Here is a 27,429-nt window from a genome sequence, read left to right on the forward strand (position 1 = left end):
TGATAAAGGGGAGAGTAAGGCAATAGGGCGAAAGTTTGAGAACTCAGTTGAGGAGCCCCCTTTATGTAGGGGAATTATATGAGATATTTTCCATATGGTGGGGATTTTTCCTTCAGAGATAGTTCTATTAATAAGTATGGATATGGGGTAGGCTATAGCTTCTGCAGCAATTTGTAGGTATTCAGATGGGAGTTGGTAAGCAGATGGAGTGCAAGGTTTAAGTTTCTTGAGAAGCTTATAGATAAGAGATGTGGCTACAGGTTGAATGTGAAAGGTGTTAGAGGAGGTATTAGAAGTATTAGGTAAGGTAGAAGTAGATGTGGGTAATGAATTAGCTAGGCTTTGAATAACTTCTGTAAAATAGTTGTTGAAGGCATCTGGGATCAGAGTGGAGTTGCTAAGGTTAAAGCCAGAACGGGTAGGAGTAGTTGTATTTCCTGGTTTAAGAAGTTTGTTAATGCCTGACCAAAAATTTTGAGGGGTTTGTTGACTAGTTTGTTGAAGGTGAAGATAAAATTCCTTTTTGTCTGTGAGAGTATCTTTCTTAGTGGCATTTCTTAATTGTTTAAAGAGGAGGTGATCTGAAGGACATTTGGTAGCTCTCCATTTAGCCCAAATTTTATTTCTAAGGATCATTTTGTTCTTAGTTTGCTTCGTTAGCCAAGGTGCCATTTTGGATCTTATCCTAGTAGTGCGAATGGGAGCATGAAAGTCAAGGATCTGTAGAAAATTGGTATTAAAGTAGGTCACTGCTTCATTAAGTTCAAGGTGAGTTAGTGGTGACCAGTTACATGCTTTTAATTCTGTGAGGAACAGTTCAGGATTGAAGAATTTGTTTGAGCGGGATGTCTTGAGTTTATGGGTAGTTGGGACGTGCAATTTTTGTCTAACAATATATGTGAGCATATGATCGCTAATATTATCAGGGAGTGTTCCTGAAGTGTAGATGTTAGGATGGTTATTAATAAGGATCCAGTCTAGAGTTGTTTCTTTTGTATTAGGTTTATGAATTCTAGTTGGAGTGGTTATTAATTGTGAGAACCCATAGAGATTTATATGGCTAGTAGGGTGCTGGGATGAACAGGTTAACCAGTCAATGTTGACGTCGCCAAGTATTATGGTTTCTTGGGATAGTTGGTTCGAAAGTGAATTAAGTAATTCCTCAAGAATATGAGTATTCTTTCCAGGGGGAAGGTACAAACAAATTATATATATTGATTTATTGTTGTTAATTTGAAGTTTGATGGATAAAATTTCGGCTTTGGAGTCTAGAGATGGAAGTTCATTATAGAGAGTAACTTGAAGATTAGATTTATAGATAATGGCTATTCCTCCGCCTTTCTTCTTTATGCGGTCACATCTCAGTATATTAAAGCCAGGAGGGGTGATTTCTTGGTCTTTAGTAGAGGGTTTTAGCCAAGTTTCTGTGAGACATAGAATATCAAATGAGTGTAAGTCTAGGAGGGAATGGAGGTGGTGAGTTTTATTATTTATACTCCTAATGTTAAGGTGAGCTATTAGAAGGGAGTTGCCTGAATTAGTACATGATGGTGGTATTGTTGAAGACATATTACTTAGACTTACATTAATGTTGGTGTTAGGACCAGGGTTGGGATGAATGTCTCCGTGTAGGAGAAGGTTCCTCTGTGAAGAAAATTGGGATTTAAGGATCTTGGGTATGTTATATGGGTACCTTTTGTTTAAGTAGTATGATGTATGAGATGATCTGTGGTATTTTGGTAGTAAAAAGTTAGAGGAACAGGTTATATTACTATGATTGAGGGTATTGAGAAAAGAGGTTGGTAAAGTTTGTTGGAGGTGAAGGTTTTGTTCATGTAGAGTGATATTTTCAAAGAAGGTGAAGTAATAAGGTATGGATAGGAAGGTTATAGTAGAGGTGAAGAGTAGGATATGTATGAAAAAAGCTTTGAGTGTAGGAGGCATGGTAATGAGTGAGTATTGGGTGAATATAGCTAGTGTGATAATGTAAGTCAAAGTACCAGTTGTAAAGAGCCAACCTATGGAGAGAGGCTAAGAGGGAGGAAGGAGAATAGTGGAATAGAACTAGTAAAGTGGAAGAGGATTGGTTGGGAGAGATAGGGGGAGTGTCTAGTGAGGTATAAGTGGAGGAACCCTGGGGGTGGGTGGGAATTGGGGGTAGGGAGGGGAGCGGAGCGGGGCAGACACAAGTAAGGTGAGAGCAGTGGGAGAGAGACAATCAGTAAGGTAGAAGACCAGGGCAGGAGACAGGGGAAGAGTAATAAGGGTAAGATTATGCAGGGGTTAAGGGAGTAGTATAAAGAGAGGAGAGAAAATTAAGTGAAACCAATACAGGGAGAAAAAGATAGGGTAGACTAGTCAGGGTGGAGGTGGTGAAGGGGAGTAGGGAGAGGATAGATAGGACTGTGGAGCAGACAATATAGACAGGACTCAAAAGGATAGTAGAAGGGGATATATAGTGATGGGCAGACCTGCAAGCAGAAACAATAGAGAAATGAGGTAGGGAGAGAGACTAGGTTGTCTACAGGGGAAAGAAGACGACCGACCCCTATTTATCTAAGGTTTAGGGTAACCTTGGGAGGAGAATACAGGAGTTGGGAAAAGGGGAAGGGCAGATAATGGAATAGGGAACAGTTATAGGGCTAATGTAATAAAGGGAAGGATCAACAGGAACATGGAGATGGACTATAGTAAGGGGTAGGAGAGCAGATGGGGGGGTTATGGCTGCTGACAGAGTCAGGCGGTGGTGTAACACATCTACACAGAGTAAAGTATTAATAATATCAAATCAATAATGCTTTTGGAGAGATCAAAAACACTGAGACATACAAAGCAGATTACTGTGGCTTTTGTCCAGGGAGGTAACCCAGGTGGATACTACCCCAGGCAGGTTTTGGCGGGTGGATAAGGAAGGTCTTAGGATTCCAATAGGGCACTTCAGTCTTTCAGAAATATGAGAAAAAGCCTTAAGCCAGAAAGCAGATTACTGTGGCTTTTGTCCAGGGAGGTAACCCAGGTGGATACTACCCCAGGCAGGTTTTGGAGGGTGGATAAGGAAGGTCTTAGGATTCCAATAGGGCACTTCAATCTTTCAGAAATATGAGAAAAAGCCTTAAGCCAGCACTGCTCCGTCAGCATCCACGCGATGTACTTTTCCTATTTTAACTTACACATTAAATGTACCTATAAGGTTGTATTCTTGTTTTAATTTGGGTTTACTGTATTTTTTTTAATATGTATATTGGTCAATTTTAGTAAAATTTTTTGTAGATATATATTTTTAGGATTCTTGTACGCAGACCTGAAGACGTCTAGAGGGACAAAAGTGATCTTTGTTAACAATAATTTATGGAAATAGATTACATTTTGGGCAATGTATTTTTTCTAGATGCCAAAATATATATATTTTTGATGATCTAATGCTTAAATATTTCCAACCATATATTATAAAGTCTTTGATAAATTCACATACCTTTTTAATAATAATCTGTTTAATAAGAAGTACCACATAATATTTAATTTTATTAATTTTATTTAAAGTGTATAAAGTTTAAATTATTAGGACATTTAGTAAGTAGGGCAATACCAGCTTGAATATCACACTGATAAGGATGGGGGAAGGGATTTGAATGTGTTAACATGTATATGAATGCACTTTGTTTTACAACAAAATAATCCACCACCATACCTGATAGCAGGTAGATTCATCGGAAAGTTTGGGATGAAACTATTATTCTGTTTATTCTTTGTTTTGTTTGGATCACTTGTCCGTGTGCTTAATAAAGGATTTTCAACTGGAAACACACCCTCTACCATGCTTGGATTACTTCTGAATAACTAATAGAGTTAATAATCCTGTATAATATTAATAATATTTCAAAATAAGTTTTTATTTTTTTGATTTAGGATGTTTTTAAGTTTGTTACCTCTACTATCATTTTCTCATTTTTTCTGCTTTTTAATATATAATGATTAACTAGACATACAGGAATTAGAAAATTGAAAAAACTTCCACATGGAGAAGTTTCTTGCACTGTTTTGTTTTATCACTTTTACAAGCGTTAATACCCTGCTGTCCATTTTCCTTTCAAACCTTTTTTCACTAAGTAGTAAATCACATGAATGTATTGAAGCAAATCATACATTTAGTTTCTAGCTCACAAATGCTCAACACAAGTAACAACAAGTAACACAACTACATGTCTACAAATGATAAACAACAGGCATCTAAATATCAACAATGTGAATGTAGTCAAAGGAGAACTGCATTCAAATGGCTCACCAGCAATGTTAACTGAATCTACAGAAAAGAAATTCTAAATTATCGATATAGTGCAATCCCTCCATTTAATCATCTGTGTGTGTGTGTGTGTGTGTGTGTGTGTGTGTGTGTGTGTGTGTGTGTGTGTGTGTGTGTGTGTGTGTGTGTGTGTGTGTGTGTGTGTGTGTGTGTGTGTGTGTGTGTGTGTGTGTGTGTGTGTGTGTGTGTGCGTGTGTGTGTGTGTGTGTGTGTGTGTGTGTGTGTGTGTGTGTGTGTGTGTGTGTGTGTGTGTGTGTGTGTGTGTACATGTGTCTATGTAATTACTTCATCAGTTCTCAAATAGACAACAGAACCAACATGCAATTTTCTTCAGCTGCAGCTGAGCTCAAACAGGACTGAGGCCAAACAATGAAATGAAAAAAATTGTCATGTTGTACCTATAAAGTGGAATGTATATAGTATAGCTGTGTTTTACAGACTCTGTCATAAAACCTCACAGGATATAATGGCTAGGATTCCTAGACAAGCAGTTCATGGCTGTGCAGCACTAAACATCACATGGCCTGTTGCATGATACCCACCATTCCTGCTCAGACACGCAGCAGGGCTTGACTAGCACTGTATACTAAAGTATTAAGCTGTATTACCGAAGAAGTATCATTAAGCAGGTTCAAGTTGCACTAGAAAAATGCACATGATCAGATTGTCCAATGTCACAGAAAAGGCAGGCAAGCTTGTCAAGGAAACACAAGCTCATGCACTCAGGAATGTGTCACATCACAGCCACAAACACAGTGGCAGACAGCCAAGGAGGGCCAGCAAGCTACGTGCATACTCATTTCATCACATAAATGGGGGGGAAAGGAGGTACAGGAAAGTTAAAAAAAATAAAAATAAGGGGAACTATAAGGAATGGCATGTGGGGGAAGAAGAACATTTTTTTGTGGGAAAGACACCCATTTGTAATATAAGAAGATAAAGAGGAGGTGGATAAAGTAGTGTGATATAGTTGTAAGAGGGATAGAGGGAGAAGAAAAGAGAATGAAGAAGGGGCAGACAAACATAACATGTAAATGCAGACAGACAAGGGCAGTATTTAAGCACAAGGTGGGAACCACAGTGCATGAATACAGATAGATAAAAAGTAGACATCTGGTGATGGGAAGAGCTGGACAACAATGTATGGAGAATAGAACAAAAGCAAATGCACTGTCACATCATCCAGTAAAAGTGTCTTAAAGCTTTTCAATAAAAATTCAATAAAAAAATAAAATGGCTATGCACTTTCCTCTTAGAATGGACAATGGCACTTAAGGAAGGGAAAAACCTGGATGGGGGATAGGGCAGGGTGTGTGGCAGACTCCAAGGTGTCCCAGAGGCTAATCCACACAGAAGTCAGTCACCTCTGATGGCCAAATGGTTTTGGCCTGCTGATCAAGCAAGTCAGCCAGTCACATCTGACAGCACTGCATGTTGAGGAGAAAGGCATCCAGTTGTTGGCATACCTCCAATAACACCAGCCTCGACAGTTGCCAGTGGAGACCACAAGGGACCTCTCCAAGCTAATATCAGAAGAAGAGCCTCCACCCTCTTGAATACTGGCCACAGAGGCCGCTGTTTAGCATTTCATGTCAATTTCAAACATCTGTTTCTCTGCTGAGAGGCAGATCTGTTGACCACTGGTGACCCACCACCAGAAGATTTAGCAAGCACTGCTGTATTTCCTCTGTCACAACCAGAACTGGGCACACAGTTGACATAGAAAAAAGAGAAAGCATATTACTACACACATATCCTACATATAAAATTGCAGCTTCACAGTGGATAGCTCACACTCTGCATACGCACCCTGCTGCCAGAAGACAAACTCTTACCTCTTGTAACATGACATTCCTCCAGGTTGGCTGAATAATCCTAGGCTACTGTAAAATAAAGTTGGAAAAACTCAGTGCATTGGTGAACCAGCTAGTAGACTAGTAAAAAAAATTAGCACTTACAGTAAAACTCTCTCTCCCCCACCCCCTCACCCCCACCTCTGCCTACCACTCTTGAAGCAGATCAAGGTGACACTGCTGCAGGTTACTGTATCAATGTCTGCACTGCTAAATAGAATGGATGATGCTGGTAGCATCACTCACCATCCAGGCAAGTCCATGGCAGGCATCCATCCTGTACAATGGACCATCATATGAGTTCAACAGGTGCTCCTGAAAGCTGTTGTGGAGGTAGAGCAAGAAAATCTTACTCTCTCTTGCACACCAGGCAGGAGCATATGAGGATGCCATGCTAACTCACACAGTTTCATTGAAGGAGCAAAATGGTTGCCCTGTGTGCATGGATGCATGTTCAAACATCATGTGATACCTATCATTGTGCTACAATGAGGCACTATAAATGGTCCATCATGCAGAGCAAAAGCACTATAAGCAGCACAAACCTGGAGTATAATCACACTGTGCAGGTATCCCTAACCCTGTGAAAAATGTGATTGTGCCAGTCAGTATAGGTACCACAGTGCAACAGGGTAATGATTCAGAGACAGGTGTACTAAATAGCCTCAACAGCATAGCTGCTGTGCTATGAGGCCTTTATTAGCATGATGAAAAGCATTGGCACCATTTTGCATGCAAATGCTTTAAGACAAGTAGCGGTGGGCTCGGGATTTTACAGAAAGTGGCTGTGGACTTTGAGACAGGAGTATGAAGGAAAGCAACATGCTTGGTAATGTATCTCTCTACTGTACTTATCAACTATGATGGTCTACAGCAACAAGGACATAGAAGAAGTGGTGTTTTGCAAGCAGTGGAGTAGGACATCAGTGCTATGGGTTTCCAACATAGGCTTTTTCAATAGGTGTGGTAAAGAATAACCATAGAACAACTCAAAGGACACTGTTAAGGACATGTCCACCACAGGAGGAGAACCACCAAGACAGAAGCAGTTCAGAGAGATGGAAGAGTTACTGGTGTCACTGTCTGGATGAGGGAGAGTGGATGGTCATTTCCAGTAGTCGCTTGGATATAGGAAATGGGTTGTCGGTGATGACTACACAAATGTTGGTAGGGGATGTATCAACTTAGTAATACTCATTATATGTCCATTTTGTATAATGCACTGCATCTGTGTCAGAACATCGTCACCAAAAAGCTTCTGCACATATGTCATCTTTCTACCTCTAGACTAAAACTGCAATACCTGCACAACAAGGTACCCATGTGTCTGTACACTATTCATATATTTTGTCATCTGCCAGTATACCACTGGGGAGGGGTTTAGGCATATGTATGAGTGCTGCCTCTGATATCACTTAAATCAGTGTATGTACAGGTCAGTGATCCAGGCACAAACAACTGCTACATATAGTGTTCTGGAGAAGGAAAGTGTACTGCATGACCTACTTCATAATAAGTAAGAACTACAGAGCCTATGGGATGATATGCATCAGCTGTGCAGTAACATGGAGTATATAAACAGGGAGCAGACAGTTCTGCAACCATCACTGCTGGTTAACATTCCCTCCAAGGGTGCTTATGTGAGGCACATGTTAACTGCTTCAGGTCAGGTATATACAGACTGGGCAGACCATTCCTGAAATAACAACACTGTTGGCTCTGGCCTATGTGCCCATCACTTCAGGTGGTGAGTGGTCTCACATTCATGGCCAAAGATGCTCATCAGTCTTCAGACCTGGGACACTTTAACAAGTCACTTGTTCACTACCTTTGATAACCCTGCACACATATGGAGTGCAACACCTCCTTGCAGCCATCTTTTGGCTCATGTACACTGTACATTTCTTCGTTATCAACATGGAATAGCCCATCAAGGTATAAGTGCCTGCAACTGTAGTTGTACATCATTTCTGCCGCAGACAGTATTGAACCCCAAAACTATAGAACACCATAGTGTATATTCACCTTACCACTAATGGATGTGATACATGATTTTCCACAACCTATTATGATAGCATTGGTGTTACCTGTCACTGTGTCTCGCCACCTATACAAATGATGGTGGGAGCATTTTGTGTTGCACAGCTTATAAATAAGGGCATGGCATCTAGGTCCAAAGAGGTCGTTATCCCACTGTACTCTGCTCTTATGAGACCAGTCAAAGAGTACAATGCTCCCTTTGGTATATACCTGACTAGGCATATGCAGCAACTATAGAGACTTCAAAGGTCCCTTACAAAAAGAATGCAAGGCATAACAAACCTGCCTTATACAGAGTGCCTTAAAGCCCTTTCCCTCTACTCAGCCTTCTATAGATTGGTGAGGGGTGATGCTTACAAGGCATCCACAAACCCCACACTTATCAATCTCCTACATATTAGTTAAGTCAAAAAACTACCAAAAATACAAGGTCTTTGGACCTGAATTTTGTCTGTGACTTAAACAGAACATGCTGGAGAGACAGATATGTGTCCCAGAGACTGCCCCTCCTATGGAACAGGCTTCCCATCCACGTGAAGAAGAGTTTGTCTATTACCCAGTTTAAGCACAATGTAGACAAGTGGATGGGGAATGGAAAATTAACACAATGCCTGACACCCATGTCCCTTATGGACAGAGGTAGCTCACAAATACCTGTCCCTCAGTGTCTTATTTGGATATATGACATCATTATTCTTTAGGGAAAACCTGGTCTAGGCCAACCCATTGGGTCATTAGTCTAGTAGCAGTCTATGAATCGATGAATCTGTGAATCAAATTGTCCCCCCCACAAATCTGCTCAGTTCAACTACACATCAAGCAGTGCCTGAAAACCTAAACCATCCAGCTCACTCAGACATATCAAGATAGCCACAAACATTCACTCACACAGCCATTCATTTCAGCCCCCAAGAAGTCCATTTGTCACACAAATCATTTAATAAGCCATCGATCATTTTAAAACTCTCCAACAATTCAACTGTAAAGGAAGACTGCTCTGCTCTTTAGTATCAATAAGTGGATTACTGGATACCTTATATCAAAAGTCAGCAGACAAAAAACAAACTTTCAAAAAGCAAAAAAAAGACAAATGAGCATCCAAGCAGTCAATGACTGTTGTGCAAGCCACTAAGGTGCAATATAAGCATAAATACACCCTGTTGTTTCATTCAAAGTTGTTGTATTCATGGCTTATGTGACCTTTTAAATATTAAATTAATGTTCATTTTCCATTAAAAGTAACTTTCTCAGGAAACTAAGCCGTCATTTACCTTTTACTATATTCAAATGAGAGTCTTAAAGACATAGCATACTAAAAAACAGAAATCAACAAATGATTGCACTATAGCAAATCTTTGAATTCTGTGTTTTTCCCTCAAGATAATTAAATAAGGCCAGCTTACCTTTATAAAATGAAGTTAAGACTTTAAGTTATTTAAACATATTCATAGAATTTCCTTATAAACATTTTTATCAAGCTTTTTATCTTTCAGTTTTTAATAAAAAATACAACTTTTTAATTTTCTTAACTTATAACTCATAACTTATAGGCTGTTGTTCAAACCTTTACTATTAACTTCATCATATTGTTATCATAGTAAACTACATTTAACTTCTGAATTTCCTCAATTTGCAGTTGAAAGGACCTATATACAAAGATGCAAAGTAAAAGAAAACATCTTTATTTTTAAGTATTTAAATTACTGTCAGAAATTATTCTGTTTTTTTTTATTTCTTAGAAATCACTACATTTTCTAGGGTCCCTACTCAGACTATCTCCTAAGTGAAATTTTAAGATAATATTTTACTTTTATTTATCCTTTTTGTTGTTGTTGTTGAAGATTGGAAGTTTTTTCATCAAAGGTGTTGAAGACTTTGTAACACTAGGTAGAGATGATTTATTCTGGTAGGACATGATAAATGAGTCCTGATATTATTCTGTTTTAGTGATTTAATTAATGTCCTACATGTTCTGCACTTTTCCATGGTTCTCAAGGCATAGTTATTATCAAACTTTATTAAGTTATGCCCTATCCTTATAGGTGGATTTGGCCATGTAGTTTGGAGAACTAGTCCTTTGTACAAATAAGAAAAGAACTTCATTATTATAGAACTTGCTAAAGAATTTGGTTTTATGGGTGGATGGGTGAAGGATACGTGTGCACTCACAGTCCCATGGAATAATATATTTTGCAATTTTAATTTTTGTGGTAGCCATCTTGTATGAAAGGTCATCATATTAGTGCCTTCCATCTCTCTAGGTGCACCATGAATACTTAGGTTGTCTCTTTTTGTTCTATTCTAAAAAATCTTCAATTTTGTAAATCATCCAGGTATTTTGGTTTTGCATAAATTATGTGAAGTGTTCTTCTTCTTTTTATCCACAGTCTACCTAATTTAGAGATGTCACTATGTGCTGTATCTTAGTCTCCGGTTGTCAGACTAATGTTTTTAACATTTCTGTTTGCTTTGTACAATGTTCTTGTACAAATGCATTTGTTTTTTGTTTAAAATTGTCACTTTTTAGAGAAAACTTGTGTATAGTAGAAATCACTTGCTTTGTGGACATCTCAAGCTGAAAAGATTTTGAGGCACTTATATTTCCTTATAGTATCCATTATTTTTTTTAAGAAATTTTCAGTAATCTGTCAAGTAGACTCCAACTTTATTTATTTGTTTGTTTGTTTGCTTACTTATTTACCAGGAATGTCCATCTAACCAAAAAAAAAAAAAAAAAAAAAAGAATCAGCAAAGGCCTGGGAAGAAAAGTTCCCAAAAATACAAAATGCAAGTACTGGAATGCAGATTTGTACAATTAAAAACACGGCTTCATGGAAGTAAGCAGAAAAATGAGGTCATGTGAAAGAACCTAAAATTTAACATAAAACTCTTGTCTAATGCTATGCACCAAAATGCATCAGATATACAAAAGTGTATCAGACAAGAAATGAAACTGAGTTAAACAAATTAGTTGCCAAACATAACCTTATAATTTAGCAAGTCATGTGGCTAAGGGTGAGTAGTGAAGTTGTATGAGACGGACTGTGAGGAAAGAAAGGATTAAGGCTTTGTTGCATTTAGAACAAAACCAATCCACTCAGTCTGTTCCAAATAGACTCACACAGCACCAGCACTTCACAAATCCAATGTGAACCGTATTTCCTTTATTGACACACACAAGTAAAAAAGTTAAGCGCTTTCATCTAATTAAGACTTCATCAGAACTAACTTGGAAATCCAAATATTCTCCTTTTAAAAAACTAATACATCATCACATGACATTCCTCCAATTGGTATTTAAAGTGCTAGTGCCTATTAAAAATTCCTTCATCAAAATGTGTATTACATATATTACCATTTGTTGGTTATAAATACATTTATTATTCAATTCCTACCCTAATATAAACTGTTTAAATGCATACCTAACCATTATTATATATTGTTAGTAAAACTTAAACACATCATAAAAAATGTCAAAAAAATATCATAAAAAATAACTTAGTTAATAGTTAAAAATTGATTAAAAATTCCTATCACATACAAATTCATCTTAAATATGTTCTAAGTGTCTAAAATAGGTTTAATTGATACATGTTCGTTGATTCCAGGGTATATGGACGCATTCAATTTTATTTGCCACCTAACTTCCTTGTCACTGACTTTCTTTTTTATATCACCACCCCTTGTATTCATTTTTACTGCTTTGTTGCATTTAGTAATAAAATAGAAGGGGATATTTACAGAGAACAACTACTTAGTGGAGATTAGATACATCAGAGGGGTTTAAAGAGAGGTGGGATACAATTTGAAGAGTTGGTCTATAATTTGGCTACAGAAAAATAGAAGAAGAGGCAAGAGCTGTGTAATTTAGAGTGGAGATGTGCAAGTCTACAACATACCTACTATTTAATGAGGAGTGAGCTGTGTGAAAATTAGCTCAAATCCAAAGTAGGATTATTGTACTAGAAGCGCCTGTCAGTCATGCAGCCTCATATACATTAATGAATAGGGGAGTAGCCTGGAACAGCTAGAAGGCAGGTATAAACTGGGAAGATGAGGTAGAAACAGATGCAAAATTAACCAGGTAATAATGAGCATTAACACAGTCACGATGTTTTCCGATATAGCTGGAGATGACATTAAACTTTTACAATTTTTTTGTGAATCTGACTGGAAAAGGAATGTTGTCCAAAGTTTTGGAGTCACAGTTGAGGTTAAGAACTTTGCTAACTGTAATGTATGATTGTGAAATGGAAGACTTAAGAGTAATTTACCAACAACTTCACTGTCAAAATAAAAAAAAAAATCTCTGATGAGCTTCTCACTAGAGCTGCCACATCAATCAGATTGAATGGAATCAGCGAAACAGAGAAAGATTAAGTGATGACAATTACAAAATTTACTGTTATAGAGAGTTGGGGTTGGAGGTTGTTATAACAGTTAAGGTGTTTACCTCATAGACACACTGTACAGGGTTGATTCTCACCTTTGAAGGGGAAATTGGCTAGCCCACAAGGGCAGCTAGCCTAACCTAGTACTTATCTATGAATCTATAAAGTAAACGTTTATTATGTAATCATTACCTTGGTATAGTGCTATATAATATACTGCATAATGGCAGGTTGGTCAAATACTACAGAGATAACATAAAATGCAGTGGAGGAAAACAAAAAGATAAAATTAATGGATGTTAAACTGAGATTTTAGTCAGATAAATTATTATTTATTGTTTAGTGTAGATGTGAATTATAAATATGCACATATATTTCTGCGCTCATGCTTTTATACATTTTCTCACACACCCACACACACACACACACACACACACACACACACACACACACACACACACACACACATATATATATATATATATACACACACACACACACACACACACACACACACACACACACACACACACACACACACACAAAGACACAGAGAGAGACATATACACAGAGTAAACATGCATTCAGTAAACATTTTCTGTATTCTGACTTCATCAGGAGGAGTTGTACAAGAAAAAGGGAAAGGAGAACAGAAAGAAAAGAGGAAGACAATTTAGACTAAATGCAAATGTAGTTGAAGACTCTGTCCATGCATACTTTGGTGTGCTTTTGTTTTTTTGCAATAATACTACACAGAGTCTGTACAGATTTTTATTTTGGTCCCTTTTGTTTGAACAGATTTACTCTGGGTTACAAATACATCAATATATTAATTACATATCATAGTAAACAAGTGACACTTATATCCTCTTAAAATCATTATAAGTGGTTTCCAGTGTAACACTGTTCTGTGTTTCTTAATACTTTTATATCATAAACTAAAATATCATAAACTAAATTGAGGTATGCCACCAGAACAGACAAGACTTTTAAAATAGTCATGTATTGCTTTTTGGGTGGAAATGTGCTTCTATACAAAGTGCAATAAATCATTTTCTTTCACTTTTCATGTTGCATACAACTGACATTTGCAGCATTCATTTTACTGAATATTTTATAGTAGTAAAGACTTGCTTTTCACTGCACCATATTGCATTTTTATTTTATGAGTTAGAATTTTGAGTTTTCAGAATTTTAATATATGTGCACATGAAAATTCATGGGAATGAAAGCAATTAGAAGAAACCATTAGGCTTAATGGCTTTATAGATGCACTACTTTCAGAAGATGCATGTTCATATTTTTCTGTAAATTCAACTCACTTATCATGAGCTCCATCTGCAAACAGCAGAAAAGCAGAAATAGTTTTGTTTTCAGTAATACATTTTAGTGGTCTGTTCTGCAAGAAGTGCATCTTAATTGTGTAATTTTGATATTGTGGAGCAGCTTTTATGCCCAAATGATCAAAACAATAAAAAGTTCAGTTTAACAGCAAACAGTTTGTGCTATATCCTTAAAATTATTTTTCAATTTCTCAAATATTTAACTAATAAAATACATTTTGAATTATAAATATAACTTTTTACAAGTTATAATCTTGGAAGATTTAATCCACTTTCAGTTTATGATGCTTGGTTTTATTTGCAGTGAAAGCTGGTTTAATTAAATAAGCTAAGTACCGACTCGGCTGTTTTGTCAGCTGGACCTGCTTTATTGCTGTCCTGCCAGAAGTGATGCATTCATCCATGTAGAAACTTGCTGCAAATGGATACTGTCTGGGGTAATGTGTACTCCCGCCTTTCTAGTCCATCTGCAAGGCGAGTGCTAGGGAAGCTGTGGATGTAGCAGTGTACAACTTCTCAGCTGTCTCTGCAAAGCCTGATTCAATGGCATCTCTAACTGACCAGAAAGAAGCCAGCCTTGACAGCTATTCAATACGTACCACTGCTGTACATTATTAGAACTTGAGGATTAGATAATGAATGCTGCTGATCAGTTTGGCTTCATGTTGCTAATTAATTGAGCTGGTGGACCACTTAAAGCTAGCATCCTCCCAAAAGACACCCTGTGACACCAACTGATTAAAAAATATTGCTGTATGGTGAGAGTAATTGAATTCTGATACTCACATCTTCTGGGTTTACAGACGAGGTGCAGCAGTTGAAATGGGAAAAAAAAGAGAAAAGAAATTTAAAAAGAAAAAGAATTAAGATAAATAATGAGAACCAAAATCAGGGCTCTAGAGTAAACAAGTCAGTAGCGCAAACTCAGGATAATATTATAATTCCCTTCTAATATTTTGGTGTATCTTTCAAAAATGGTAACAATCAGTGATATGTATTGCTCAAATGTTTATGATTTCTTATTACTACTTTCATTTTTGCCAAGCATATTAAAATGTCTTTCGACCCCATGTAGTTTCTACTTGCCTACCTGCTTGTAGCCAATGTCTTAATTTTGTCTTTCACATTATATTCTGTCACTGTGATGCTAATCATCAAGCTACTAATTAGGGAATTATGATATAAAAAACAATTAGGATATATATTTATTTTGTAAGCCTTCTCAGACCTTTTTCAGCCATGACCCAGACCATTTAGTGTATCAGGACATCAAGACATATGGTACAGCGATTACCTGGGGACTAAACATGCTGTTTTCATGCAGTTATTTTAGTAATTAAGTACATAGGAATTTCATTACTGCAAATATAGTTAAGTATATGTATAAATATATGGAAAAAGGTAATATAAATATAGCAAAGACCATGAGAAGGAATTTAATACAGAGCTTACTTTTTGAATTTTTTTTTGTTAATGTTATAAAGGTTAGTTTACTGTTTAACACAGTCATAGTAAACTTTAGATGTTAGATGTACAATGACTGATTGGACTTTTCAGACAAAAAAATTTTTTTAGAGAGTAAATCAAGGACTGTACTTGACCAAAACTGCTTTTATTGCCCAATGTGCTTTGCGGCATACCTCTCAAAAATCCTTGATTTTGCAAAACGTCCATAATTTTTGTCTCATATTTCTACCCTGGCCTATCTGGCATAGAGGGTTAAGGCTGTAATGTGCAATTCCTATGGTGCAGGGTTTGATTCCTTTACCCCTCATTTGGTTCCTCACCAGGAGAATCCAGGGCCTCAAACATCTACCCTACACAGACAGGCTAAAGGCCCTGTCCCTCTACTCAGTCTCATACAGACTCCTCAGAGGTGACCTCTGTCTGGCATACAAAGCAATCTCAAACCCCACCTTGATGGTTCTACTGCATATCCACAAGTCAAGCTCCACTCGAGTAACTTGCATGTGCAAACTCAACCCGGTCTGTGACATCAACAGAACTTGTTGGCAGGACAGATTTTTGTCCCAGAGACTCCCCCTTCTGTGGAATAGACTCCCACTCCACGTCAAGCAGAGTATCTCATTAACCCTTTTTAAATGCAACCTGGATAACTGGATGGGGAACAGCAAATACATCCCTGGGATTCTACCTGTGTCCCTGCTGGACAGAGGCATTGGTTGCTGACTTGGAACATTGGCTAAATTCTTGGCTAGGCTTGTAAGGGCTTCAGGGCCAATAGCCTAGTAACTTCTTATAATCCCTTGTAAAATTTTGATTTTTTTTTTGGCAAATCATTAAGAATTACTGTTAGTCATTAGTGCTAAATTTTATAGTTTCATGCTTCTTATTGTTCAGAAAATGTTTGTTAACTAAAACATGTTGCTCTATTAATATTGTAAGTGAACTGGAGTAATATTTAAAAAATGTAACTGATTTTGTACCTTTGTCCCCATTTATTTTTGGCTTTGTCCATGATTCTTCAGTTAAGAAATTGAGAGACATTTACTTGTTTTGGAAATCCATTTGCATTGGAGTTAAGTTAATTATTTAATGAGTGTGCAAGTGTTAAGCCCCCATCTCTCCTCATGTGTAGCTTGGGATCCAAAGCCTTCATATTCGTTACCTGGTTTTTGTTAATGTACTCTGAAGGTACCTAGATATTTTCAGGATTAAAGTGATGTTAGTAGACATTGCTCCCCAACCCCATGAAGAAGGTTTGATCCTAGCAATCTACATAATTAAGCATCTTGAAACTGGGACTGATGCAGCTCCATGACAAGATAATACTACAGCAGTAATGGTCTCGGCCAGTGAAAAGTATTTCAGGCACAGGCTTGTTTGGTCATTTACCTTTGGCAAACATTCCTACAGGAAAAACATTTTGCCAAATGTCATTATGATCATACTATGCAGCCTACAGATTGAGGCTTCCTAGCCTCTTAAGTCAATCTGATGGTGAAGCAAGCACTTATGTGGCAATCATACCCCCTTTACTCTTCCTTTTACACACTTTAGCAGCCTTTTTCACAATGCAGATCACCACTGAGATAGAGGCCTTTGACTAACTCTGTAAATAGCTCCTTTTTGTATACTTTTGAACTTACTTTTCCTAGTCAGACAGTTATGCCACTTCCATGTTGCTGCTGTTCTTTCCTCTAGGACTGACCTCACCTCACCTTTTATACTCTTGTGGGATCATATGATATCCTTATCCCTTATTTTCTAATTATTCTACTATTTAGGCTGTTACTATTTCCTTATACACTAACTCACTCAAAATCCTGATATTTTCTGTCACATTTATCTGCACTCCTTTCACAAACCTCGAGATACGTATTTTGATAAAGTCCACAAAACTGTAGCTCCAGTATGAGACCTGAAAACATGATCATTTTGAAATTGCTTGAGTTACTATGAGAGTTCCAAAGATGTCTGTGCCTTTCAAAGCAGTCACACGGATCAGAAACAGCTAATTCTTTGAGTGAGCAAGCACACTGTACCCCACCTTGTCTGTGTGTGTGTGTGTGTGTGTGTGTGTGTGTGTGTGTGTGTGTGTGTGTGTGTGTGTGTGTGTGTGTGTGTGTGTGTGTGTGTGTGTGTGTGTGTGTGCGTGTGCTTGTGCATGTGCATTTGTGTGTGTGTGTGTGTGTGTGTGGGTGTGTGTAGGGGAGAACAGCCAAAATTTACAAATACCAAATATATGGTCATATAATACAGAGAAAAAGAGAAACTCCTCAAAACAGTGCACCACTGTCTCGAACCTGAGCAACCCTTGTTTTTACTCTTATAAGAATAAGCACATGATTTCTGAGGATCACAATTTAAAGACACACAAGGCAGGATAAAACTATGTTCCATATGCCAACTGTAGCTTGATCAAAGGACTCAGTCCTGCTATCTACAAAGTAAAGCATCATATTTATCTTGACCACCTCGGATCCTCACCGGGTTGAATGTTTCATCCTATGCATAATTAATGTCCCAGGGTTTGCCTTAATGCCCCAGGGTTTGTCCTCCTCATTCTGCATTTCTAATGCTGCCACCCCCCATTAGCTGGATTGTTGTTTTTTTTTTTTTTTTTTCAGAATGCAAAGCCATGCATTTTTAACATTAAACTTCAACTATCTTTGCTCTGTTGGCTAGGCCTGAAGCTATGCCTAATGTGAAGTTACTGCCACCATTTCAGCATCTGCAACCAGGCTAATCTTAATAAATAGTGTATTTATAATATGTGAAACATATATGCAAATATCACCTGGCCTACTGCTCACCCCAGAGGTACCTCAGTGATGACTACCTGTTAGCTGATACTATACTTCCTTATTAAAACCTCTCTACAGTCTCTAACTTGGTCTTGATATAAGCATTACTCCTGGGCGACCTTATTATTTATGCCTTTTCCTCTTAGCATCTGTGCATCACTGAGGTGAGTCTTACTAAAATCCAAGTAGAAAACATCCATTATACTTACTTGGTTCACCATGGTTAAATTAGGTAGGCCACTTCATCAGTGAAGCCATGTCACTTTGACTGTAAAAGATATTCACCTAAAGAACCCCTCTAGCATGTCTTTGTTAGCTTTCCATCAGTTTCTTGAACAATGATGTCAGGCTTCCTGTGCTACAGCTTTCTGGATCTCTTTGACCACTTGTCATTTCATATAAGAAAGTGTTACTTGCAGTCATCCCATCACCCAACATTATCTCTGTCCTGAGCAGCAGTCTGTACATCCTGACAATTGGCCTTACCATCTGTCCTTTCTTAAGGATTGTAGTGGGCACCACTACCCTTACCTTTGGTCTTGTGCCCTTCTCACTGTCCATGTGATTGATAACGTCCTCCTCATCTTCATCCTCTTTCATAACTGCTTTATTGCTCCACACCCTTTGACCCCCCCTCCCACTCTCCGATTCAGAGCAGGCAGTACAGCTTAATGATCTTTTTGAGGAGGGAAGTAGGGGCAAAACACTTTGCCTGGGACTAGAAGCATTTCATGATTACTCCCCCTTTGTCTAATATGTCAGTGTCAGATCTTTTCTTCCACTTCTTAATACCATGCCCAGGGAATGCCTTGTTTAATTCTCACAGATTTATTCTTCATTTCAGATTTAGTTTGCCTTATCTCCCCAGATACCCTGCTCTTTCCTTTATTACAACACATGATTCCACTACCTTTGCCCTCTTCATCCTACAGTATACTTACAGTTTTAGACCTTACAGCTACAGAACTGTCCCGCATCTCCTGTCCCTAATGCACTGTGTTGTGGCTTCTCCTACTTTTCCTTAAATAGGAATCTTTATAAATGTTCCATATTCTTTCCCATTCCATTTCAATAGGCACTCTACAATAACTGTCCTTAGTTTACCAAATTCTACTCCATGTTGTGAGCCACAGATAGCATGGACGTTGCCCCATGGTCGCCTTCACTACTACGTTAATCAGCATGAAGACAAGGATGTTACTTTCTCTGAGCAGGAACTTCAGTTTATGTTCCGTTCTTCTCTCTGGCAGACAGCTACGTGATGTGCAACCCTTTTCCACACAGTCCAACCCGATGAGAGAATGCTAAAGTCATATATGACCAACAGACTCCTTGCATTTTCCAAGCCCAGTGCACAGACACTTCCTTAGTTTTCCTAACAGAAGGTCATCTTCCAATACCCATGACCCCAAGGCCAACACAGTACTACATCCTTACACCCTGCCTTGTTATCTTTTTCAGCCCATTTTGCTCATATCTTCCAGCAGAATCACTAAGCCTGGGCTATGTTTTCACAAACAAACAAAAGTAGCTGTTAATACTTTATTGCAGTACATTTTCACTTTATTTATCTCTTAACATACTTTTCTTCAGTTCATCAGCATACCTACACAGTATCTGAAAAGTCTGCACAGAAAAGATCTGAAAACACGTGCCTGTCTCTTTTTAATTCTGCAATATTTAGTGATGTTATAATTTTTCAGGAAAAAAAGCAAAGATAGGTTCATAGGTTCATAGGTTCATACTAGGCTATCTGCCCGAGGGCATTTACAAGCCTAGCCCATAGTTTTGTGGCTTAAGCCACCCCTTTAGTATGGGGAACTATACCCATTATTTTGCTGTGCCTCTGTTGAGCAGTGACACTGAGGTAATCCCTGGGGTATATCTGCGATCTCCCATCCATTGGTCAAGATTTCTCTTGAACAAGGCCAGCGAGGTGCTCTGCCTCACATATACCGGGATTTTATTCCACAGCATAGGGAGTCTTTGGGTGATGAATCTATCCCTCCAGCACGTCCTATTAATAGCCGTGTCGAGGTTTAAGTCTCCCGCCCTTGTGGCTCTGACGGATCTAGATTTTTGAGGTGAAGCATATTCATCAAATCTGGGTTTGACATGGCCTTGTATGTTAGGCAAAGGTCACCTCTGAGCAAGCGGTGGCGACTGAATAGAGCTGGAGTTCTTTCAGTCGGGCAGCATAGGACAGATGTTTGAGACCCTTTATCCTTTTGGTGAGGAACTTTTGTGGCCTCACCAGCTGCTGCAAGTGTCGGGTCAGATACATTCCGAATGGGGCATTGTATTCAATCATTGGTCTGATGAGTGATGAGTATAGGGAGACTATGACCTCCCTTGATCTAGATGAGAATCCCTTCATGATAAGGTGGGCAATGTAGAAGGTCTTCCTAACTACTTTAGCTACATGGGTGTCGAATGACAGACTACTATCAACCTGGGTCCCCAGGTCCCTGATAACTTCTTCTGTACTCAGTGGATTGCCACCTATTTGGTAGCTAGGGGTAACCTTGTTTTTCCCGAAGGGTATGACTATGCATTTTTTGGCATTTAACTTTAGGCCATGGCTCTGGCACCAGTTATCCATTTCTGTGAGACCCTTCTGAAGGATATCTGTGTCAGATGTGTTTTCTACTATGGCCCAGTTTGCAGTCATCTGCAAACTTTGTCAGCCATAACCCTCCTGTGTTTGCTTGTACTTGGAAAAGTAGATGCCAAACAAGAGTGGGCCCAGGACTGAGCCCTGTGGTACACCACTTGTGACAGGCTTTGAGTCTGACATGGCGCCAGCAACTCTGACCCTGTGGGTTCTGTCACTCAGCCAGTTTGCAACCCATCTTGTGATGTATGGGTTAACATTTAAGCTGATGAGTTTTCAATGATACCCGAGTGGGGTATTGTATCAAAGGCCTTAGCCAGATCGAGGTAGGCTGTATGGACTGCCTTTCCCTCATCAATGGCTTTGGTGACTGTTTGAAAAAGTCAACCAAGTTTAGAAGGCATGATCTGCCTTTGACAAAGCCAAACTGGGATGGATCCAAAGTCTGCAAATTCCCTATGTCTTTATTTATGAGGTCCATTATGATCCTCTCCATGGCTTTGCAGATAAGGCTTGTCAAGCTAATGGGACGGTAATTTCCAGGGTCGGTGGAGGCACCGCCTTTGTGAAGTGGGACCACAGTTGCAGTGCGCCACTCCTGGGTACATATCCAGAGGTAAGACTATGATTAAACAGCTGTCCTAGCTGTGGGTTTAATTCCTCGTTGAGTTCGTGGAGCACACAGCCGGGGACACCATCAGGTCCCATGGATGCTGTGTTTTTGCTTTGGAGAGAGCAGTTCTCACTTGGGCGTTGGAGATGTTTGGGGGCTGCAATCGCTTGGTATAGATATCTCTCCTTTTGGGGTGGAAGGGGGGGAGAAGTTTGCACTGAACCTGTCAGCCAGTATGTTGGCAATGTCTGTAGGATCAGTAATCTTCACATCATTATGAACTAGTTCTGAGCATATCTGGGAGTTTCCTCCCAGGTTTCTAACATAGCTAAAGAAGGCCTTATGATTGTCTTTTGAGTCTTTAGCTATTTTTCTCTCAAAATTTGCTTTGGATGATTTTATGAGAGCTCTTAGTGTTTTACTTATAGTGATCAAGGGTGTCTTACCTTTTAAGGATTTTGCTCTATCTTGTAGTAGCTTCCTCCTTTTGTTGTAGAGTTTGTTTATGGCTGGGGTCCACCAGAGTGGATGCTTGCCTTTGGTACAAAGAGTCTTTGTTTTGCTTGGGATTGCCTTATCCATGCAGTCCTGCAGGTGCTGGTAGAAGGCATTTGTAAGTGATTCAGCGGCTTGAGTACTGTTTTCCGTCGGCTCGGGGGCCTTAAAGGAGACCACACTAGTCTTTAGAAGTGTGAAGTCGGCTTTCGAGAAGTTCTTTATGAGTAGCTGTTTAAAACCAAACACATTTTAAAGATTTACTGAAAAATATTACATTAAAGGCCACATTTGTTAGAATGGTGACACGTGAATAAACACAAAACTAAAATACAGAGAAAAGCATTGCTTCAGGACTGGTGTTATAACAACAGAGGGCAATGTAACAGATTCAAGTAGGTATTCCTTAATGACAAAAATAAATGTAAGAACACTGCTAGGTCATGCTCTAGTGGAACCTTTATTAACAACATAATTGAAGATTTAGAGGGAAATGTGTGTACAAGGAAAAAGGCGCATAGATTGGTAAAATGATCTACAACTAGAATGGAGGTTAAAAAGATGAAGTCTGCTGTAACATGGAAGCTGAAATTCTGTGTAAAACAATGCAGGGTCATGCACACAGGGAAGGAGACATTTAAGGAGTAATATTGCATATAAACAGTCAAACTGATAGCCAAGAAAAAGTAGAAAGTCTTTAAGTAATCGTGACAGATAGTTTCAGATAGAACAATATGAAACATCACCAGTAAGGATGTGTAAGTGTGTGTGTGTGTGTGTGTGTGTGTGTGTGTGTGTGTGTGTGTGTGTGTGTGTGTGTGTGTGTGTGTGTGTGCGTGCATGCATGTGTGTGTGCATGTGCCTGCATAAGTGTGTTCTTGTTAGCAAATTACAAAATATTAAGTACACTAATGAAAGCAGGTTCATCACATAAAAAATAAATAAATGCAAATGATGCATAAGATGCCATAAGATGCCATATGAATACAGGCTGGGATAGCAACACACATCACCTCTAACTCAGAAGTAGTGAAATATACCAATAGATGCCAAATGCCTTTATCAGCAAAATTCTAGATTAAAGACTGACCCCTACGTAGAAAACACAAGAACCAGGGAAGGTAGTGTATGGCACAAGGGAAAACAGAAGACAAAAACTGACGGAGACGGCTACAGTCTGTCTAGAAAGATGACCTGGATCAGAACATAAAACTGCAAGCATGACAACTGCATAGCAACATTCAGCATTAAACAAGGCAAGTAAAAAAGTGAACTTAAAATTAACAGATTGAATGCCTCACATAGATAACCTATCATCATCTTTTAGTGTGAATGTTTATGTGTGTGTGTGTGTATGTGTGTGTGTATGTGCATGTGTGCGTGTGTGTGTGTGTGTGTGTGTGTGTGTGTGTGTGTGTGTGTGTGTGTGTGTGTGAGAGCGCGCGTGCATGTGTGCATATACTAACTGCTTGAATGTCTCACACGGCACCATATAGTCACATTGCATTGTGTATGTGTGTGTGTATATGAAGTGTGTACATACATGCATATATACGTACATACATATGTAAACATACACACATACTCTACCATGTGTTTGAATTTATTACAATGGAGCTGTACAATGCTACTTTATTTTGGCCTTGAAAGACTTACTGATACCAGAGGAAAGGCTCCATGATATTATTCATATTTGATAAATAAATGATGGGGGTAGATTTTGCCACAGGCACAGTTACCTTTATTTCTTCCAAAGTGAATGATTTCTTGGAGCCAATTGTTCTGCCTCTGGCTCTTGCCTCTTTTTTTCTCTTCTATTGACTCATGTGTCTTTCTCTCCTGGTTGTACTCTGGAAGCCCCTTTCATTAATTTGCTCTTCACATTTCCTGCTAATAGCTGCTGCCTGCCTGCTCCTCCCAGCTGAAGGCAGCATCTGTGCCACTTTGGAGGGAAGGAGGAAACTAGCCATGGGGACGCTGTTTACAAATCAGCCCTCATTAAAATGATGGCTGAGGCCAGGGGAATAATAAAACAGTGAGTGAGAAAATAAAGAGAAGGCTTCAAAGACTGTTTCCATTTAAGATGTTTCCCCTATTATTCAAAATCATTTTTTTTAAACCTGAAAGCTTATATATTTTAGGTTATGATTCTTTGAAAAAAGGCTTAAGAAGCACACTACTGGTGCATGTGTTAATAAGGATCAGGTTATAATACATTGTGATTGACATACTGGCAGCATGCAAACTGTATTTACCATTTTATTGTTTAAGTTTGTGATGAGATTCCAGTAAGACATATCTTTCCACTCATTCATATAGAATGAGCTAGCTTCACTTTTTCAAAAGCTAAGATCTCAAAGGTTTCAGAATAGCACTGTGATATCTGCATGACTTGTGATGGATTTTACATTTCATGGGCTTTGCTAACACCTGCAGCAGCAGCATCCTTCTTTATACCTGAGCACCTGATATTATGTCATTTCCTGTATGCACCATAATAAGTATAAACCATAGTGTCAGGCTCACTCTAGATTCGTTTATTTAGCAACCCTGTCCAGAACAGAGAAAACTGCGTCATTGAAATCCACAGTTATTCTCATTTCTCCTCCCTGGTTCATTGCCTTGGTATCCAAACTAAAGAAATGTAAGTGTTTCTTTTGTCATCTGTTTTCATGAGGTCATGTTGTGTAGGATCTCATGTTGTGTTTGCTTCAGTTACGAAGTGATTTGTTGAGAAGCACTTTTGTAACCCTACATAGTATCAGCACACAGCAGTTTACCAGTTATCAGAAAGCATTTTCCAGTGTGTGAACACTTCTTTCAGAGTGTAAACTGAAGTAATGATAATCTGTAAAGTTGTTTAATGTAGCAAAAATAATTCTGGATTGGATCACAGTAATATCAGGTGTCATACTTGTGAGGTGGTCTGAAGAAGTATAAATACTGCAAGTGCTGTGTGCAAAAATATGGACAGAAACAAAATTAGAGTAAGCTTTATTATTATATGAATTTGCCACTTTGATGTTCAATGTATTCCCTTAGTTTTATACATTTTTTCAGTCCCACCTCATAAATGAAAGTAGTTACAATTTTGAAATCGTGTTGAGAAGGTCATTTCTCTAGGCTTAAAAAATATAGTTGAGTCCTGAGTAATTCAAACAATAGTTATGACAGCCATGACATGACTAGAGAGAATGACTGTTGCTCAAGAAATTGCTAAAGTTATTAGATTATGTTGGTTTAATATTATACATATCTTTTGAGATTTACAGTAATTGTGCTCAGTTTTTTATTCTCTTTTTTATGATCTATTACCTCATGAAAAAGGAGCAAAATAAGACTTACAGCTTATTTAAATATGATATTTTACTATCAAGCACAAACTATTTATCTCCATGAGAAAAAATATATTATTTTGTTTTTCCTGAAAAATGGCATGGCACATTTGTGAGATGGCCTGAGGTTTCATATCAAAGCTTAAAACATGCTTGGGGAGATCTCATGGTGATTCATGAAAAGAGGCAGCTCTCCTTGTGCTCCATCGCTAATGTTCATAAACTGATAACTGAACGGTTTTCTTTTCATCTGCTGTTCTGTGGCATAGAGTGATGGTGCCCTGACTGCATCCCACATCACTCAAGACTGAATAGGGACTCAGGCACTGGAGGAGTAGGGGATGAGGTAGGATGGACCTGCAGTGTGTCAACTTGCCCATTCCATGAGGGAAGGGTGGGATTTCTGTGTGAAATCAGGCACTTTCTGTGTGCTGAAAGTATGCAGGTTGGCAATATGCTTCAACATTATAGGGCTAGAACTAAGTGATTTGTTACATGCAGTGATGTGTATGAAGTCAACAGTTCCTTCCAGTTATGGCATTAAGAAAAATCTCCTGCATACCCAGTAGCATACATGATAATGCGAGAAACTCAGTAGTGTGTTTCTACATCCCCTTCCCAGGCTGCCTATGGTTGAGGATAATACAGGGAACACCATGTTAGGAAGAACTGGAAGGAAAGCAGTCGATGATCTTCTACAAGGTATGTAATGGTGGGGAGTGGGCAAAACTGTTTTAAAAAGTCATTTTTTTCCACAGAATATGCTTAAAGTATAATTAAGAATAAGAAGAAGTTGTATGAACATAGTAAATTATTGGAAATGGAATGTTTGGAGACTTGTCATATGAACATTTAAGATTTTGTACATGTCTTTGTTCATATAGAAGATGGAGTCTGAATGTAGAGATGAAATCAGCAAGAAAAGAAGTAGCACTGTTGGAAACAAATTCCTCCTCAAGTCTTGGAGAGGGCCTTCATGTGGTGAATCGTGTTTTTACAAAGTCGCACCAAGGCAACACTGATATGTAGGTCGTATTTTATATAGCATGGACAATGATAAGTTAAAAAATAAAAAAAGACAGCTGGATACACATTTCCCAAGATACAAAGTGCCCAGTCCTGTGGAACACACTGGTACCAGGAATAGAAAAAAGGCAGTGTAGAATCCTCAGAATACAGACGCATTCCTACAACAAGGTTAGGTTAGGCTCAGGAGGAAGATGGCCCCTCCTCCCATACACATACACACACACACACGCATACACACACACACACACACACACACACACACACACACACACACACACACACACACATACACACACACTATAGAAAGAGGAAGTAGCCCACAAGATAAATCTGTCAAATGCTTCAAATAAAAAACTGTATACATTAAAACAGCAGATTTATGAAAAACATTACATGGATGAAGGAATTTTGAGCCACCTAGAAAAAGAAACAACAAAAAAGTATGGAAATATAAAGAACAAAACTCACAGATTTTCAAAAGATATAAAAAAAGAAACATGAAAATGTGAAAGAAGAGATCTGGTATGGTGGAATATTGGGTCTACATTAGATAATTGAACTTTTGAAAGATCGACTCTAATATAGTCAACACCATATGATCAAACTTTCAAAAGTTCGAATATCTAATTAAAAAAAATAAACTACACAAAACACCTACCTGAATGTTTTAAGCAGGGGGACAAGCCCCCCTGCACCCCACATGTGGGGGGCTGCACCCCTCACTCTCCTGCTCTTTAAATATACCAACTCTGAGATCGCACTACAGTGCAGTAAAAAGAAATCCTCCCATTCTGCGCTGTACAGAGATCTCCATTACAACGTTCGAACATTCAAAAATCTGATCATATGGTGTCAACCATATGACACTCAATATTTTGAATGTTCGAACATTCAATATAAACCTGCAATATTTATGAAAACATGAAAGCCAAACTAATCAATACAAAACAGCAGCTCCATGAAGAGAAATACAGACAAAGACACCCAGATATGGAAAATTTCCCAGTACAAAACAATAAGAAAACAAAGGGGAATATACTAAAGAGGATTAGTAAGGCAGAAGTTAAACAAACAGATATATGCAAAGTGAAGGATTTAGTGGGCAGAATCCAGCACATGCAGTGTCGCAGCATGCTTGAATTATAGGT

Source organism: Protopterus annectens, chromosome 2.part0, assembly GCF_019279795.1.
Source record: "Protopterus annectens isolate FY-2018-M chromosome 2.part0, PAN1.0, whole genome shotgun sequence".
NCBI lineage: Eukaryota > Metazoa > Chordata > Ceratodontiformes > Protopteridae > Protopterus > Protopterus annectens.